This window comes from Protopterus annectens, chromosome 4.part0 (genome assembly GCF_019279795.1).
Source record: "Protopterus annectens isolate FY-2018-M chromosome 4.part0, PAN1.0, whole genome shotgun sequence".
Lineage (NCBI taxonomy): Eukaryota > Metazoa > Chordata > Ceratodontiformes > Protopteridae > Protopterus > Protopterus annectens.
The window spans coordinates 1,295,447,152-1,295,466,904 of NC_056733.1; the positions used below are offsets into that span (position 1 = coordinate 1,295,447,152).

The window sequence follows — 19,753 nt, forward strand, 5'->3', positions numbered from 1 at the left end:
GAACAATTTCAGTGGCAGGGCCAAGATTTTTCAGACTCTAGAAAAAGGCTTAGAACCTTTCTGCATTTACCACAGCATAGGCCTTTAGCCATCCCTCCAGTTCTCCCTGTTGTGGATGATGCATTTAATGATGCTTGTACTGCTCCTGATTCACTACCACCGGCCCCTGCTAAGCCCGATAGGTACTACAGGGTCCCGGACACACATTATCATTTGTATAAGGCTCCTTTTGCAGATCCCGAAACTATCTCCCAGGGACCTAAGGCTGTAGCAGCTACCTCTGCCAAAAACCCCCTCCCCTCTGAAAGGGAATCCAGGTCCTTAGAGAGGTGGGGTAAAAAAGTTTACACTTCAGCTACTCTTTCAGCTAGGGCCTTGAACTGTCAATTCCACATGATCCAGTATCAGGAATTTATGTTAGACCAGTTAACTAAAAAGCTGTCCTCGGATGAACCATTAGACAAAAAATCTGTTCAGGAAATGGTACATAACATTCAGCAGGTCAGTAACCATTCATTAAAATGCGGCTATGATGCACTGGAAGCCTCCTTTAGATCAGCCATGACTGGCACAGTAATCAGAAGACATGCATGGTTAAAAGAGCAGGCTTTACCAGACCATGTCAAATCAAAACTACTAGATGCTCCCATGGACAAGATCAATTTGTTTGGCTCTCCTGCACAACAGGTGCTGAAGAAGATGGAAGAGAAGGCAAAATCTGTCCAGACAGTGAAAGATTTCTTACAGGTCCAACCTCCAAGGTTTAGCAGGAATTGGCCCTCCAAGAATTGGTCCTTTCCAGACACCTCCAGAGCTCAGAGAGGCAGAAATAGGCGCTCAAGAGGCAGAGGTCAATCCAGGGGTGCCTACAGAGGACGTCAGTGGCAGGCTAACAACCAGCGAGGTACAGCCACAGATACAACCACCACCACTACTACAGGACAACCACAGTGACTTGGCTCTGGCACCGCCTACCAGGGAACAACTAGAAGCACCCTTAGGCGGGAAGCTAGCCTTATTTTCAGTAAACTGGCATTACATCACAGGAGACAAGTGGATTTTGCAGACAATAGACCAAGGTTACAGGTTTCACTTCCATACTCTACCAAGGAAGAGAGGAATGCCAAACCTACCTCCAAATCAAAGGGCAGAAGCTCTACAACAAATAACTCACTTACTAAGGATGAGAGCTGTAGAAAAGGTACCATGTATGGAGCAAGGACAGGGATTTTACTCCAGACTCTTCCTGGTACCAAGAAAAGAAAACCAATGGAGACCTATTCTCGACCTGTCCGCTTTAAACACATTCCTCATTGTCCCAAAATTCAAAATGCTGACCCTACAGCAGCTTCTTCCCATGTTGGGCAAGGAGTCTTGGCTGGTAACTCTAGATCTCAAGGAGGCATACCTGCACGTCCCCATACGACCAAATTGCAGAAGATACCTCAGATTTCTTGCAGGATCAGAGCATTATCAATTCTCAGCATTGCCTTTTGGCTTATCTACTGCGCCCAGAGTGTTTACAAAATGCCTGGCATCAGTAATTGCTCATTGCAGGCTTCAGGGAATCCAAATCTACCCTTACCTGGACGACTGCCTGTTACAAGCGGACAACAAAAGCAAGCTATCAGAAGACATGAAAAGGGTCATTTATCTACTGCAAGCCCTGGGATACATAGTCAATATAAAAAAGTCAAGGCTGATACCATCCCAAAGAATAACCTTCTTGGGTGCAGAGCTGGACACAACAAAACAAATGGCATTCCTGACAGTAGAAAAACACGAGAAACTCCCTCTCTACTTCTTGGCATTAACAAAGCAGAACCAGCTAACAGCAAGAAAAGTCCTGCAAGCCTTGGGTTTCATGGCATCCTGCATAATATTGGTCCCACATGCCAGACTGCATATGAGAAAGTTACAGTGGTACCTAAGGAATTTATGGTCTCAGCACAAGCACAGCCTAGAAACCCTAATTCCAATAATCCCATGCCTGAAACAGGAATTCCAATGGTGGGCTCAGGCCTGTCAATCAAACAAAGGACTGCCCTTCCACAGCACTCAACCAAGCCAAACAATCACAACGGACGCCTCAGACCTCGGTTGGGGGGCACACATGCTGGACAAGTGCATACAAGGCTTATGGACTCAAGACCAGCTGCACCTACACATAAATAAAAAGGAAATGCTGGCAGTAAAACTGGCAATTCAGACATTCAGACCATTTCTTCGACAAGGTCAACTGTTGATAAGGACAGACAACACCACAGTTATGTGGTACATCAACAAACAGGGAGGCACACATTCGTACCCTCTATGCCAGATGGCAATGGACCTCTGGAATGTGGCCCTGAGCTACAACATTCAGTTACAAGCAATTTTTGTGCCAGGAAAAGAAAACATTCTAGCAGACATACTAAGCAGGACTACCACGGATGCCCAGGAATGGATGCTGCATCCGGACATCTTCAAAACCATTACAAGACAGTGGGGACTTCCAGAAATAGACTTATTTGCATCCCCACACAATCACCAACTGAAGAAATTCTGCACAAGGACGTACCACCCACTTGCTTGGAAGGTGGACTCCCTATCGTTCAGTTGGAAAAACCTGACAGCATATGCATTCCCACCACTTCCTTTGATGCACAAGGTGCTATTGAAAATCAAAGAGGACCGTCCAAGGATCATCCTGATAGCTCCAGACTGGCCAAGGCAACATTGGTATCCATTACTGAGGAGCATGTCTCGGGAACAAATATGGACTCTACCTCTAGTTCCCTTACTGTTAACACAGAACAACTACAACACCCTGCATCCAAACCTGAAAACACTACAGCTGGCTGCCTGGAATATTATATAAGACCAAATAACCCAAATTTATCCCAAAGGGTTAAGGACATTATCTTGGAGGCTCGCAGTCCCTCAACAAGAAAAAATTATTCAGCAAAATGGAAAAGATATCACATTTGGAGTACTGCAAAGGGAGAAAATGTGTCGCTGGTAAACATAGCCAACATCCTGGAATACTTGGCAGAGCTCTTCCACAACGGCCTGTCCTATTCTTCCATTAAGATACATGCATCAGCTATTTCAGCAGAATACAACTTGGATCCTCCACTCTTCTCACATCCTCTGCTCAGGCAGTTTCTAAGAGGAATTAAAAATGTAAAACCACCTAGGAAGCCACCATTGCCAGCGTGGGACTTGAACTTTGTGCTAGAAAAGTTGACACTCCCTCCTTTCGAACCAGCAGCAACAGCAGACTTACAATACTTATCTTGGAAAACTGCTTTCCTGCTTGCAATCACTTCAGCAAGAAGGGTATCTGAGCTACAGGCATTAATGGCAGTTCAGCCCTTCCTAATCTTCCATCAAGATAGAGTGTCCATGAGAACAAATCCTACTTTTATGCCAAAGGTGGTCTCCAGGGTATCTTTAAATCAAGCTATCAATCTGCCTACATTCTTCCCCAAGCCACAGAACAGGGGGGAAAGACTGTTGCATACCTTGGATGTACATAGACAACTACGCTACTACCTGGACAGGACCAAGGGCAATAGAAAAACTGACCAACTACTGGTAGCATATGCAACAGGAATGGAAGGAAAAGCAATTTCAAAACAGACAATCTCTAAGTGGATAGGAAATTGCATTAGATTTTGTTATTCCTACCATGGGAAGAAAACTCCAGAAAACATCAGGCCTCACTCTACAAGGGCAACAGCCACTACCACAGCTTTTCTACGAGGAGTGGCTACCAAAGACATTTTAGAGGCTGCTACTTGGAGCTCCGTGCATACATTTTCCAAGCATTATAATTTGCCTTTATACTCCAGATCCCGAGCAGGTTTTGCCACTGCTGTTTTACAGGGGATCTTATCTACACCATAATCTTTCTTCTCCTCCTCCCCCAGTTTGGCTATGGTATTCTACCCATTTGTAAGGACTGCAGATGCATCCTTGAAGGACATAGTACAGTTTTGTACCTACCATAAATGTAGATGTCCGATAGGCATGCATCTGCAGTCAGGATTACCCACCCTCCTTCCCCTCTGTGGTACTCCTAGGGTATTTGCCCATCTTGTAGCTAGCTGGGGAATCTATTATGGTGTATTTGTTTGTATATATGTACATACATGCTTATGTTTTGTTTTCTCTCTACTATTTGGAACCATTTGCATTTATCCAAATTTAGCCTTCCTAGAGGGCTCCTGGCATCTGGGGCAAGAAACACTGAGGAAAATGGCGTCGGCTGATGCCTTTATACCCGAAGAACTGCAGCTATGACGTCGGGTGAGGTGCGACACCAGCCGAGGCCAGACCCAGACTTTGGAATCCGGCCGACCGAAGGGCTGCCTGACGACAGGACAACCCATTTGTAAGGACTGCAGATGCATTCCTATCGGACATCTACATTTATGGTAGGTACAAAACTGTACTTTATGCTACAATTATGCTACAATGCAGCACTGTAGAATGTTGTCTGCATCTACAGGCACAATTCCTGCCAGGAACGAAAAATACACTGGCAGACAAACTAAGCAGAAATCTCATGGATCCTCACGAATGGGAACTAAATCTACAGGTCTTCAGCATGATAACAAGGAAATGGGGACGCCCAGACTTGGATCTTTTTGCCTCCCCTCACAACTGACAACTACAGAGATTCTGCACAAGAACTTATCACTCACAAGTATGGAAAGTGGATGCTCTGTCATTCAGCTGGAAAACACTGACAGTTTATGCCTTTCCTCCACTGCCTCTTCTTTCCAAGGCGCTCCTAAAAGTCAGACAAGAGAAGCCAAAAATGATCCTGATTGCCCCAGACTGGCCACGCCAGCACTGGTACCCAATCCTAAAGAGCTTGTCTCAAGGCCCAGCCTGGCCTTTACCTCAAATTCCTCATCTTCTGACTCAACAAAGCAGTCAGATTCTGCATAGTCAACTCAGAACCTTAAATCTGGCTGCATGGCAGATAATATAGCCACTCAGACCACACCTCTCTCTAAAGCTGTTATGGATGTCATTTTAGAAGCCAGGAGGCCCAGCACTAGGAAATCTTATGCAGAAAAATGGAAGAGATTCTGTGCTTGGAACCAAGCACAAGGACTCGAACCACTTGTCCCAAATATACCTCAGATTTTACAATACCTACCTGAGGTACTGGACAAAGGATTATCCTTCTCATCGATTAAGATCCATGCCTCTGCCATTTCAGCTCATTACAATACGGAACCTCCTATTTTTTCACATCCACTACTAAAACAGTACCTCAGAGGGGCAAAAAACATAAGACCCCCAAGGAGAGCACCAATACCTACTTGGGACCTCAATTTTGGTAGAAAAGCTCACATTGCCTTCTTTTGAGCCAGCCAACACAGCTGATATAAAATTCTTATCATGGAAAACTGCTCTGCTCCTAGCAATAACTTCAGCAAGAAGAGTCTCAGAGTTACAGGCACTAATGGCAGTGGAACCTTTCATCATTTTTCATCAGGACTGGGTGTCTCTAAGGACAAACCCAACATTTATGCCAAAGGTGGTTTCCAGTGTGGCTCTTAACCAAACCATTCATTTGCCAACATTCTATCCAAATCCCCAGAATAAAGGGGAGAGACTTCTGCACGCTTTGGTCATACACAGACAGCTATGATTCTACTTGGACAAAACAAAAGTTTTCAGAAAAACTGAGCAACTGTTTGTAGCTTATGCTGCAGGATCACAAGGAAAGCCTATCTCAAAGCAGACTATTTCAAAATGGATAGGACACTGCATTCGCTTCTGCTATGCACAACATGGCAAATCAGTGCCTAAGGGCATTAGGCCACATTCAACCAGAGCAGCAGCCACTTCAGCAGCCTTTCTCAGAGGAGTACCAACCAAAGACATTTTAGAAGCTGCAACATGGAGTTCAGTGCACACTTTCACCAAGCACTACCACTTACCTCTCTACTCGAAATCCAGAGCAGGCTTTGTCACTGCAGTTCTGCAGGGCCTGGTAGCCTCTCCTAACCCTATGTAGGCCCAGCCACCCAACCTGAGCTTTGGGATTCAACCCAAGTGTAATGACTGCAACAGTGAAACACGATGAGCATAGTACAGTTGTGTACCTACCATAAATGTAGATGTTCGAGTGTATTCACTGTTGCAGTCAAGGTTACCCACCCACCATCCCCCTTTTCTTTGCTGGGACTTTTCTGTACCTCTCAACTCTATACAACCTACGTGGTGTGTTTGCTTATAGATGAAGGAAATGTTTATTTTACTACATGCATACTTTTTGGCATAATTTTTTCAGCCTTCCTATTTGGGGGCACCTGACGCAAGAAAAACTGCAGAAAATGGTGTCAGTTGCAACTTTTAATACCCCTGGCGCACTGACATCAGGGAAGAGGCGACAGCAACCGACGCCGGACCAAGACTTTGGAACTCAGGCCGACTGCCAGCAGGATAACCCAAGTGTAATGACTGCAACAGTGAATACACTCGAACATCTACATTTATGGTAGGTACACAACTGTACTACTTCTCGCCTTCCGTGACTTGTATCCTTACGTCTTCTCATAAACCTTCCACTAGGAAACTATATTCCAGTAAATAGAAAAGATTCTCTCTTTGGGCGGAGAAAATGGATATTGACCCCTTTATTGCCTCCATTCCAGTGGTTTTGGAATTTCTTTCTGAGCTGTTTCACCAAGGATCTGCGGCTGCCACTATCTGAGTCCAATTGGCAGCGATTTCAAATTTTCATTTGGGTTTTCCAGATTCCAACTTGATGTCTCATAAATTGTGCAAAACCTTCCTCAAAGGTGCCATGTTGCTAAGACCTCCTGTTCAAGAGCCTGTGGCCTCATGGGATTTAAATTTTGTGTTATCAAAATTAACATCTCCGCCCTTTGAGCCTTCTCATTCATGCTCTTTGAAGTTTTTGTCATGGAAGACGTTTTTGGTGGCTATCACGTCTGCCATACGGGTGTCAGAATTGCAAGCTTTGTCTGTTAAACCAAAAAAAACACAAAAATCCACCACAGCAATTCAAGGAAGAAGCTACACCAAAGACGAAGTGAAATCCTTTAATTCCAGCAAGATTACAGACTAAGCGCTTTCACCAGTAAACTGGTATCTTCAGAGTCTGCTGAAACACTCTTGCATCTATGTTTAAATACAAAACAAACATACCCAATCATCCAATTAATTACTCAATTAGTCAATCAAAACCTAATCTATCTAATATTAAAGATAAATAACCTCTCCTAAAAAATGTATATATATAAAAAAATATGTAAAATATATGACAGCAGCCTGAAATTGTACTAAATTGTGCACACAACCTACAAATATGAATTTAAATAAATAAATAATTAATTATAACCTTTCATACTACTTATAATTATGTGAATTTCTATACCATTTAATTCATTTATATTAAAACAATTGATCCACAATTCATACACTGAACATTGATTATGTGAATATATAACTCAATTGGATTGTTTATACAATTACATCTCAAATATTTTATATATAAACTGATGTTAACTTTTTGAAATAATCAAATTAAAGACATTTGTAAATATTTTGTTCCACTTGAAACAAACAGACCTGTCATATTTGCAATAACCAGTTATTTGTGCCTACTGTATTGTCATTATATTACACTAGCTTTCCATTTTAGATATGGTTTTAAAGAAATATGGTCATTCAGACCAGGAAATCTGGTGGCATTTAATCTTAGTTGCCACTCAGATTCCAAAACCGCCACTCTATTGTTGATATCTCCAGGTGAGAGGGCATTACCCTGTCAATGATGAAAAACAAAAATTTCGTAAAATTGATACATGACCTGCTGTGCAGGTATAGGGCATTGTGCTCATCTTTGTTCTTGATACTTCTAACGTGCTCACAATTCTTTGCGTAGTTTACGTGTGGTCATGCCGATATAATAAGCATCGCATGACACACACGATGCTACGTAAACACACCACCTAGTGTTACAGTTGCATAAGCCTGGACATGCCAAGGTTCTTGGGAAACCCACCACACACACATAACCGCCTTCAATGAATCTACACGCACTACAGTTCCCACATTTACTCATCCTAGATCTAGTGTAGCCCTTATTCTCCCTTTCCAAAATGTTTTTAATGTTCCTCCCCTACTGAAAACAATTTTGGGTTGCCACCCAATACTTGCCTAGTTTGTTCATTGATACAATGGTTCCAATTAATCCTTACACTTTCACAAAATTCTTTGGCCATGTCATTGAATTTTAACACAAATGTGAGACTATCTCTTTCCTATCAGCAAGTCCCTCTTTTCTCCTTGCATTGTTGCCAGTGTACCCCACCATTTAATATAGGTGTATATATTGTCCTTCTTTTCCTGTATATTTCCTTCTTCGTTTTCAACAATAATTTCAAGGGGTATCCTTTCAAGAAATAACCCAATTAAGACATACATCTCCTTCTTGAACATGTTGTCATTACTAACCAATCTAGAAAGTCTCACCATTTGCCCTTTAATCACACCCTTTCTTTGGTGGAACGGGTGGCAACTAGAAAAATGTAGCATAGAGTTAGAGAAACTGGGTTTTCTGTAAATGTTACTCACTAGTTTTCCTTCATGTTTAAAAATACTAATGTCCAGGTAATTAATTGATGTCACATTCCAAGTGTGTGTAAATCTAAAAAACTCGGTGACCTGGTTAATGTGTGCCATAAATTTAGTTACTTCATCCTCTGTGCCTTTCCAAAAGATTAGGATGTCATCCAAGAACCTGCTATATAGCACAATGTGTTCATTAAATGCAGATGATAGAATAAACCTCCTTTCCCATGCCAGTAGCACTAGGTTGGCAAACACGGGGGCACACCGTGCCCCCATTGCCACACCATTAATCTGCTGGTAGGTCTCCCCTTCAAACAATAAGTAGTTACTGGTCAGAATGAATCTCATAGAATCCAAAACCATGTTAAGCCTCCCTAGGTCAAAACTTTTACTGTTCCTCAAACTTTCTTCGAATAGTTCAATCCCTTCATCGTGAGGGATAGTAGAAAAGAGGTTAACTACGTCGATGGTTAGAAAACCATACGTCTCAACATCAACTTCATTAACTGTTTTGATCCTCTCCAGGCAATGCCAGGAGTCTTTAATGATATGTGGTGTTTCCAACACCACATCCTTACATAACTGGTCTACAAAAACTGCCATGGATTCTGTCTTGGATCCCTTAGCTGATACAATGGGTCTAAATTCAAGTTGTTCAAGTCCCTTGTGTGTCTTAGGGATTCCAAATAAAACAGGCATCCTAGGAAATTTAACGCTCAGAAAATCAAATTCATCCTCATTTATAACACCTTGATACAATGCATCCAGCAGAAATAAATCTATTTTACTATACGTCCTGTTTACTTCATTTCTTGATACTCTACTGTATGTCTCTCCATCATTTAACATCTTCATCATGATTCCATTGTAGTCCATCTTACCCATAATGACCATCCCTCCCCCCTTATCAGGGCGCATACACCTGTATTCATTAGTATCCGTGATATCATGAATGACCTTCCTCTCCTCAGCAGTCAAATTATCTTTTAAATGATTTTGCTGTGCACATAATCTACGGAAATCACGCTCCACCATTTGCTCAAAAATATTAACGTCACTATTTGAAGGGGGCACAAAGGTACTTTTTCTCTTCATAAGAGTAACACCCTCAGCATTGTTTGCTCTAGCTGAAGTCACCCACATACTTGAAAAGTATAAATGTAAATTTAGTTTCCTAGTGTAATATTTCAGGTTAACAAGCAATTGCGTTATGTCTATTTTGTAACTAGGGACAAAACTAATCCCTTTACTAAAAATTCAAAATGTACTTTGCCTATCACCATTTCTGTGTAATTATATATTACAAAACCTCCACTTTTTAATACCTCACACTTCATTTGTGGCTCCTTGACTTCAATTCTAACATCCATTTGTTTATCTATAAGTCCTACACTAGTTCCAGTGTCATTCCAAAATTTGTTAATAGTGTTTGGACTTAGATTTTGAAAATCTGGCACTGAAGTATTCACTTGATGCTCATTGTATTCCATCTGGTCTACATTAAAAACAGTTACAGACTGCTGACAACTATCATCATTTTCAATTTGAACAGTTAACTCTTGTTCAACATTCACGCAACATTCGTTCCTCTCACTATCAAACATATCACTACCATACAGAAAAGAATCCAAGGAAAAACACAAATTAAAATCAACTACAAAGTCATTGGGTTGAGAGTTGTCCGTTAGTAATGTCGATTTCCCCTCCTCGATGGTAAATGGTCGGCATTGCCCCTCTGTTGATATCCCTTGCTGAGAAGTCTCTTCGACCTGCGGGGGAGGTTTTCGTTTTCTAAAAAAACGCCATCATCATCTTCAATGGCAGAGACCGCCATTGATTCTACTCTCCCCTCAGTATTGGCCCTGGAATTCCTAGTTCCAACACTAACAGTTTTTGTACCAGGTGGGTATGCAGTCCCAGTTTGATATTCGTGTGTGTCTCTAACAAGCTTTTTGTGCTTAGTAGCTTTACTGTTCAAAACAAAAGTTTCAACTTTTTTGATTACTTGCTCAAAATTACTCTTGTAATCAAAAAACAACAAATCGGTAGTTATACTGGTGTGCAAAAGGCTGATTTCTTCCCGCAATGCAGACAATTTACTGTTGTTGTTACGTATAATAATGTCAAGCATAAGCATACCTGTATTATCATAAAGGGCTACCAGCTCTTTAAAACATTCCGATCCAACGTCGATTCCCATAGGCAGTTTCCATATACGAAGCCCCCTTGGTACTTGTTGCAACTCTTTGGATTTATTGAGAAATGAATTGTCTAATTGCATTGCTCTGTATTTACGGCAAAGTTTTTCATATTTATATATCTGCTCTCGGAGTGAGAGCGGATACTGCTGCTGTCCTCGACCGTTAATTCCTCTTACTTCCGGAGCTTCCCAATTGCTTTCAAAACTCGGTGCCTCGAACCAGGAACCTAAACCACGAGTCCGATCGACTCCGTTCGGGTAGGTAGAACACTCCGGTCCCTCCGAGTTCGCCCCTCCTGGTCTATTGTTCGTACCAGCACCAAAGAAAGGGTGTGATTAAAGGGCAAATGGTGAGACTTTCTAGATTGGTTAGTAATGACAACATGTTCAAGAAGGAGATGTATGTCTTAATTGGGTTATTTCTTGAAAGGGGATACCCCTTGAAATTATTGTTGAAAACGAAGAAGGAAATATACAGGAAAAGAAGGACAATATATACACCTATATTAAATGGTGGGGGTACACTGGCAACAATGCAAGGAGAAAAGAGGGGACTTGCTGATAGGGAAAGAGATAGTCTCACATTTGTGTTAAAATTCAATGACATGGCCAAAGAATTTTGTGAAAGTGTAAGGATTAATTGGAACCATTGTATCAATGAACAAACTAGGCAAGTATTGGGTGGCAACCCAAAAATTGTTTTCAGTAGGGGGAGGAACATTAAAAACATTTTGGAAAGGGAGAATAAGGGCTACACTAGATCTAGGATGAGTAAATGTGGGAACTGTAGTGCGTGTAGATTCATTGCGGAAGGCGGTTATGTGTGTGTGGTGGGTTTCCCAAGAACCTTGGCATGTCCAGGCTTATGCAATTGTAACACTAGGTGGTGTGTTTACGTAGCATCGTGTGTGTCATGCGATGCTTATTATATCGGCATGACCACACGTAAACTACGCGAAAGAATTCGTGAGCACGTTAGAAGTATCAAGAACAAAGATGAGCACAATGCCCTATACCTGCACAGCAGGTCATGTATCAATTTTACGAAATTTTTGTTTTTCATCATTGACAGGGTAATGCCCCTCTCACCTGGAGATATCAACAATAGAGTGGCGGTTTTGGAATCTGAGTGGCAACTAAGATTAAATGCCACCAGATTTCCTGGTCTGAATGACCATATTTCTTTAAAACCATATCTAAAATGGAAAGCTAGTGTAATATAATGACAATACAGTAGGCACAAATAACTGGTTATTGCAAATATGACAGGTCTGTTTGTTTCAAGTGGAACAAAATATTTACAAATGTCTTTAATTTGATTATTTCAAAAAGTTAACATCAGTTTATATATAAAATATTTGAGATGTAATTGTATAAACAATCCAATTGAGTTATATATTCACATAATCAATGTTCAGTGTATGAATTGTGGATCAATTGTTTTAATATAAATGAATTAAATGGTATAGAAATTCACATAATTATAAGTAGTATGAAAGGTTATAATTAATTATTTATTTATTTAAATTCATATTTGTAGGTTGTGTGCACAATTTAGTACAATTTCAGGCTGCTGTCATATATTTTACATATATTTTTTTATATATATATATACATTTTTTAGGAGAGGTTATTCATCTTTAATATTAGATAGATTAGGTTTTGATTGATTAATTGAGTAATTAATTGGATGATTGGGTATGTTTGTTTTGTATTTAAACATAGATGCAAGAGTGTTTCAGCAGACTCTGAAGATACCAGTTTACTGGTGAAAGCGCTTAGTCTGTAATCTTGCTGGAATTAAAGGATTTCACTTCGTCTTTGGTGTAGCTTCTTCCTTGAATTGCTGTGGTGGATTTTTGTGTTTTTTTGGTTCATCGTTGTAGATCCTTGGTTGGTGTCCTGTGGCTTTTGGTTAATTTGTATTCCACTCAGCATTGTGTTGGAGGGCGTTGCAGCAGATATGGAGGATATCCTGAAAGAATTGACTAATGTACTGGGCAAATTGGCTAAGGTCTATATGGAAGTAAAATCACAGGCTAACACGAACGTTGTTAGTCCAACGGACTGTGAAGTGCGGCTATTCACGTTGCACTCTAATGAAAGTATCACTCCGGGGCAAAGGGAAATTCATTCGGGCACCGTTGGTGCTGGTACGAACAATAGACCAGGAGGGGCGAACTCGGAGGGACCGGAGTGTTCTACCTACCCGAACGGAGTCGATCGGACTCGTGGTTTAGGTTCCTGGTTCGAGGCACCGAGTTTTGAAAGCAATTGGGAAGCTCCGGAAGTAAGAGGAATTAACGGTCGAGGACAGCAGCAGTATCCGCTCTCACTCCGAGAGCAGATATATAAATATGAAAAACTTTGCCGTAAATACAGAGCAATGCAATTAGACAATTCATTTCTCAATAAATCCAAAGAGTTGCAACAAGTACCAAGGGGGCTTCGTATATGGAAACTGCCTATGGGAATCGACGTTGGATCGGAATGTTTTAAAGAGCTGGTAGCCCTTTATGATAATACAGGTATGCTTATGCTTGACATTATTATACGTAACAACAACAGTAAATTGTCTGCATTGCGGGAAGAAATCAGCCTTTTGCACACCAGTATAACTACCGATTTGTTGTTTTTTGATTACAAGAGTAATTTTGAGCAAGTAATCAAAAAAGTTGAAACTTTTGTTTTGAACAGTAAAGCTACTAAGCACAAAAAGCTTGTTAGAGACACACACGAATATCAAACTGGGACTGCATACCCACCTGGTACAAAAACTGTTAGTGTTGGAACTAGGAATTCCAGGGCCAATACTGAGGGGAGAGTAGAATCAATGGCGGTCTCTGCCATTGAAGATGATGATGGCGTTTTTTTAGAAAACGAAAACCTCCCCCGCAGGTCGAAGAGACTTCTCAGCAAGGGATATCAACAGAGGGGCAATGCCGACCATTTACCATCGAGGAGGGGAAATCGACATTACTAACGGACAACTCTCAACCCAATGACTTTGTAGTTGATTTTAATTTGTGTTTTTCCTTGGATTCTTTTCTGTATGGTAGTGATATGTTTGATAGTGAGAGGAACGAATGTTGCGTGAATGTTGAACAAGAGTTAACTGTTCAAATTGAAAATGATGATAGTTGTCAGCAGTCTGTAACTGTTTTTAATGTAGACCAGATGGAATACAATGAGCATCAAGTGAATACTTCAGTGCCAGATTTTCAAAATCTAAGTCCAAACACTATTAACAAATTTTGGAATGACACTGGAACTAGTGTAGGACTTATAGATAAACAAATGGATGTTAGAATTGAAGTCGAGGAGCCACAAATGAAGTGTGAGGTATTAAAAAGTGGAGGTTTTGTAATATATAATTACACAGAAATGGTGATAGGCAAAGTACATTTTGAAATTTTTAGTAAAGGGATTAGTTTTGTCCCTAGTTACAAAATAGACATAACGCAATTGCTTGTTAACCTGAAATATTACACTAGGAAACTAAATTTACATTTATACTTTTCAAGTATGGGGGTGACTTCAGCTAGAGCAAACAATGCTGAGGGTGTTACTCTTATGAAGAGAAAAAGTACCTTTGTGCCCCCTTCAAATAGTGACGTTAATATTTTTGAGCAAATGGTGGAGCGTGATTTCCGTAGATTATGTGCACAGCAAAATCATTTAAAAGATAATTTGACTGCTGAGGAGAGGAAGGTCATTCATGATATCACGGATACTAATGAATACAGGTGTATGCGCCCTGATAAGGGGGGAGGGATGGTCATTATGGGTAAGATGGACTACAATGGAATCATGATGAAGATGTTAAATGATGGAGAGACATACAGTAGAGTATCAAGAAATGAAGTAAACAGGACGTATAGTAAAATAGATTTATTTCTGCTGGATGCATTGTATCAAGGTGTTATAAATGAGGATGAATTTGATTTTCTGAGCGTTAAATTTCCTAGGATGCCTGTTTTATTTGGAATCCCTAAGACACACAAGGGACTTGAACAACTTGAATTTAGACCCATTGTATCAGCTAAGGGATCCAAGACAGAATCCATGGCAGTTTTTGTAGACCAGTTATGTAAGGATGTGGTGTTGGAAACACCACATATCATTAAAGACTCCTGGCATTGCCTGGAGAGGATCAAAACAGTTAATGAAGTTGATGTTGAGACGTATGGTTTTCTAACCATCGACGTAGTTAACCTCTTTTCTACTATCCCTCACGATGAAGGGATTGAACTATTCGAAGAAAGTTTGAGGAACAGTAAAAGTTTTGACCTAGGGAGGCTTAACATGGTTTTGGATTCTATGAGATTCATTCTGACCAGTAACTACTTATTGTTTGAAGGGGAGACCTACCAGCAGATTAATGGTGTGGCAATGGGGGCACGGTGTGCCCCCGTGTTTGCCAACCTAGTGCTACTGGCATGGGAAAGGAGGTTTATTCTATCATCTGCATTTAATGAACACATTGTGCTATATAGCAGGTTCTTGGATGACATCCTAATCTTTTGGAAAGGCACAGAGGATGAAGTAACTAAATTTATGGCACACATTAACCAGGTCACCGAGTTTTTTAGATTTACACACACTTGGAATGTGACATCAATTGATTACCTGGACATTAGTATTTTTAAACATGAAGGAAAACTAGTGAGTAACATTTACAGAAAACCCAGTTTCTCTAACTCTATGCTACATTTTTCTAGTTGCCACCCGTTCCACCAAAGAAAGGGTGTGATTAAAGGGCAAATGGTGAGACTTTCTAGATTGGTTAGTAATGACAACATGTTCAAGAAGGAGATGTATGTCTTAATTGGGTTATTTCTTGAAAGGGGATACCCCTTGAAATTATTGTTGAAAACGAAGAAGGAAATATACAGGAAAAGAAGGACAATATATACACCTATATTAAATGGTGGGGGTACACTGGCAACAATGCAAGGAGAAAAGAGGGGACTTGCTGATAGGGAAAGAGATAGTCTCACATTTGTGTTAAAATTCAATGACATGGCCAAAGAATTTTGTGAAAGTGTAAGGATTAATTGGAACCATTGTATCAATGAACAAACTAGGCAAGTATTGGGTGGCAACCCAAAAATTGTTTTCAGTAGGGGGAGGAACATTAAAAACATTTTGGAAAGGGAGAATAAGGGCTACACTAGATCTAGGATGAGTAAATGTGGGAACTGTAGTGCGTGTAGATTCATTGCAGAAGGCGGTTATGTGTGTGTGGTGGGTTTCCCAAGAACCTTGGCATGTCCAGGCTTATGCAATTGTAACACTAGGTGGTGTGTTTACGTAGCATCGTGTGTGTCATGCGATGCTTATTATATCGGCATGACCACACGTAAACTACGCGAAAGAATTCGTGAGCACGTTAGAAGTATCAAGAACAAAGATGAGCACAATGCCCTATACCTGCACAGCAGGTCATGTATCAATTTTACGAAATTTTTGTTTTTCATCATTGACAGGGTAATGCCCCTCTCACCTGGAGATATCAACAATAGAGTGGCGGTTTTGGAATCTGAGTGGCAACTAAGATTAAATGCCACCAGATTTCCTGGTCTGAATGACCATATTTCTTTAAAACCATATCTAAAATGGAAAGCTAGTGTAATATAATGACAATACAGTAGGCACAAATAACTGGTTATTGCAAATATGACAGGTCTGTTTGTTTCAAGTGGAACAAAATATTTACAAATGTCTTTAATTTGATTATTTCAAAAAGTTAACATCAGTTTATATATAAAATATTTAAGATGTAATTGTATAAACAATCCAATTGAGTTATATATTCACATAATCAATGTTCAGTGTATGAATTGTGGATCAATTGTTTTAATATAAATGAATTAAATGGTATAGAAATTCACATAATTATAAGTAGTATGAAAGGTTATAATTAATTATTTATTTATTTAAATTCACACTTGTAGGTTGTGTGCATAATTTAGTACAATTTCAGGCTGCTGTCATATATATTTTTTATATATATATTTTTTAGGAGAGGTTATTTATCTTTAATATTAGATAGAATAGGTTTTGATTGACTAATTGAGTAATTAATTGGATGATTGGGTATGTTTGTTTTGTATTTAAACATAGATGCAAGAGTGTTTCAGCAGACTCTGAAGATACCAGTTTACTGGTGAAAGCGCTTAGTCTGTAATCTTGCTGGAATTAAAGGATTTCACTTCGTCTTTGGTGTAGCTTCTTCCTTGAATTGCTGTGGTGGATTTTTGTGTTTTTTTGGTTCATCGTTGTGGATCCTTGGTTGGTGTCCTGTGGCTTTTGGTTAATTTGTCTGTTAAACCGCCTTATCTGATTTTTCATAAAGACAGGGTGTCCCTTCTTACTAACCCTTCCTTTGTCCCCAAGGTCTGTTCCCATGCCACTTTGAATCAGTCCATAGAACTTCCGGTTTTCTTTCCAAATCACTCCAATGCAGCTCACCAATTGGATGTCCATAGACAGTTATATTTGCACCAGACTAAAGACATTAGAAAATCGGATCAATTATTCATTTCCTTTTCCGAATACAGGATGGGCTTACCAGTTTCCAAAGTGACTCTCTCTAACTGTATTTCTAGTTGTATAACTTGTTTACAGTTTTGAGGATAAACCCCTACCCTTTAAAATCAAGGCTCATTCTACCAAATCTTAGCCTACCTCTGCAGCCTTTCAAGCCAGGGTTCCACTTGACAATATTTGTGCAGCTGCTATGTGGGCTACCCCTCACAGTTTTATTACACATTACAAATTGGATTTAACCTCCAGGGGTAGAGCATCTTTTGGTTCCATGGTACTCGGGAGTATTTTTCCTTGAGCCACCCAAGAGTAAGGTGCTAGGGACGCTGTTCCATATGTAAAGAATGAAGGTGAGATAAGACTACTGAACATAAGTTATGTACTTACCATAATGTTCCATGTTAGTAGTCCATCTCACCCTTCATTCTTTAGAACCCGCCCTCCTGCCCCCATCGTGGAAGTACCTGGAGACAGAAAAATACTACTTTCATTATTTACGGAGACCTTTTAGTATTGGCTTCTTCTGTAGGCTGTTATTTCTTCTAGTCAGCAGCAAACAAGATCTGGGGATTGTACTGGTGCACCATGGGATACCTACCTAGCCACGAGCCAGCCAGAAGTCTTCCACCTTGTAAATAGGCCAAGTTGGAGCTGAGGATCAGCTCCGATCCCATATGTAAAGAATGAAGGGTGAGATGGACTACTAACGTTATGGTAAGTACATAACTTATTTTTTTATTTTCATAATTACTGACAAACCACTAGCAGTATCTCAAGTATAGTGTATATTATAGTGTAATATAAATAGCCATTAATAATTAATTGTCCTGTCTCCCACCATGGCATTTCATACCATGCCCCTCAATATGTAGGTCTCTTAGTTACGAAAATGTGAACATCAGTATGAAAATATGAATAATAAGTGACACAGTGATTGATTTATCTACTGCAGGGCACCCCAGATTAACAGTATTAGTGTAATTTTTTTTCATAACTCTGCACTTTCTAATACTGCCTATTATTAGCTGGTTAGTCACTTGTTTAAAGGAAAACTTCACCTTAGAAGTTAAAAAAAAATGTTTTTTCATTGTATCTTTGTTTTCCCGAGTTATTTTAATGCCTCAAAATCACTCCAGTTATTTCTTTTATACTTTTAATGTGTATCTCACAAAATGGCAGCTGATGAGGCCTACCTTGGTAATGTGATCTTGTTTCTTGCTTTCATTCCTTCTTCCCAGAAAACATTTCAAGTCTTCCTTATGTGAGTCATGCTAAACATAAGGAAGTGGTGGTATTTTCTCATGCCATTAAGATAGTATGGCAGGAGTGTGAAGCACTGTCATTTAACAAACCTTCTGTAACAGCTGATGTTCATCGTGTTTCACTGTTGAAGTCATTACTCTTGGGTTATCCTGCTGGCAGGCTACCCGCAGTCGACCAGAATTCCAAAGTCTAGGTCCGGCGTCGGTTGCTATCGCCTCCTCCCTGACGTCAGTGCGCCAGGGGTATAAAAGATGCAGCCGACGCCATTTTCTTCAGTCTTTTTTGCCGCGCGGTGCCCAAAGCAAAAGCAGTTCGCAAGTGCCGGTCTGCTGACGAATTTCAGATCCGAAGTTTTCATTAAAGCTAAGTACCCCGTTGGGGAAACTTTTTTCTTGCTCCAGACCGATGTCAGAAAAAGTTAACAATTGTATTTCTTGTGGGAAGCAAATACCTCATAAGGATTTTCATTCTTACTGTATTCCTTGCCTAGGCCCTGATCATAATGTTGCTAGCTGTCGGTTTTGTGCTAGATTCAACCAACACACTATTAAGCATCGGTTTGATTTTGCTTTTCATTACTTTGGCTGAAAATTCAATTATATAATGCCGTTGGAACAGCCGACGACCAGAGTTTCTAAAAAACACAAGGAAAAAGAGAAGGACAGGCACCCGAGATCCAAAACCGACGAGGCATCCATTAAGCCAGTCGCCGGTTCGCCAGTTCTCAGTGAGACGCTTTCGCAGCCCTTGACGCCCGCTACCTCAGAGCCACAGGCCACTGACGATTCCCACGTGTGGAGCCAGCTAGGCCTCTCGATACTCAAGGTATTGGACACTCGGAAATCATTCCCTCAGATGGGTCTGGAGCCGCTAAGCAGGCATCGGCTTCTGAGGGTGTTTTCAGACCTACACAGCTATATGTAAAGCCTACTTCAGCTTCTAAAGCAAAGACTAAAGCAGCTTTAAAGACAAAGAAACAAGTACAGCATTCTCCAGGACAAACTTCCATGCCTAAGAAACAGATGCTCAAAATGGCCGAAGACCTTATTACCTTGATGAGGGGTTCCCATCCCACTCCTGACAAGAGGCCTAGGCAAGAGACAGACTATGACTCTTCAGATCAGGTTTCCATTT

At 40.5% G+C, this 19,753-nt stretch overlaps 1 protein-coding gene across 3 annotated transcripts in view; it reads left to right on the top strand.

The window, feature by feature from the left end:
* The window catches only part of KAT5 (lysine acetyltransferase 5), a 485,129-nt gene that overhangs the window by 433,755 nt on the left and 31,621 nt on the right, over positions 1 to 19,753 (top strand). The window lies entirely within an intron of this gene.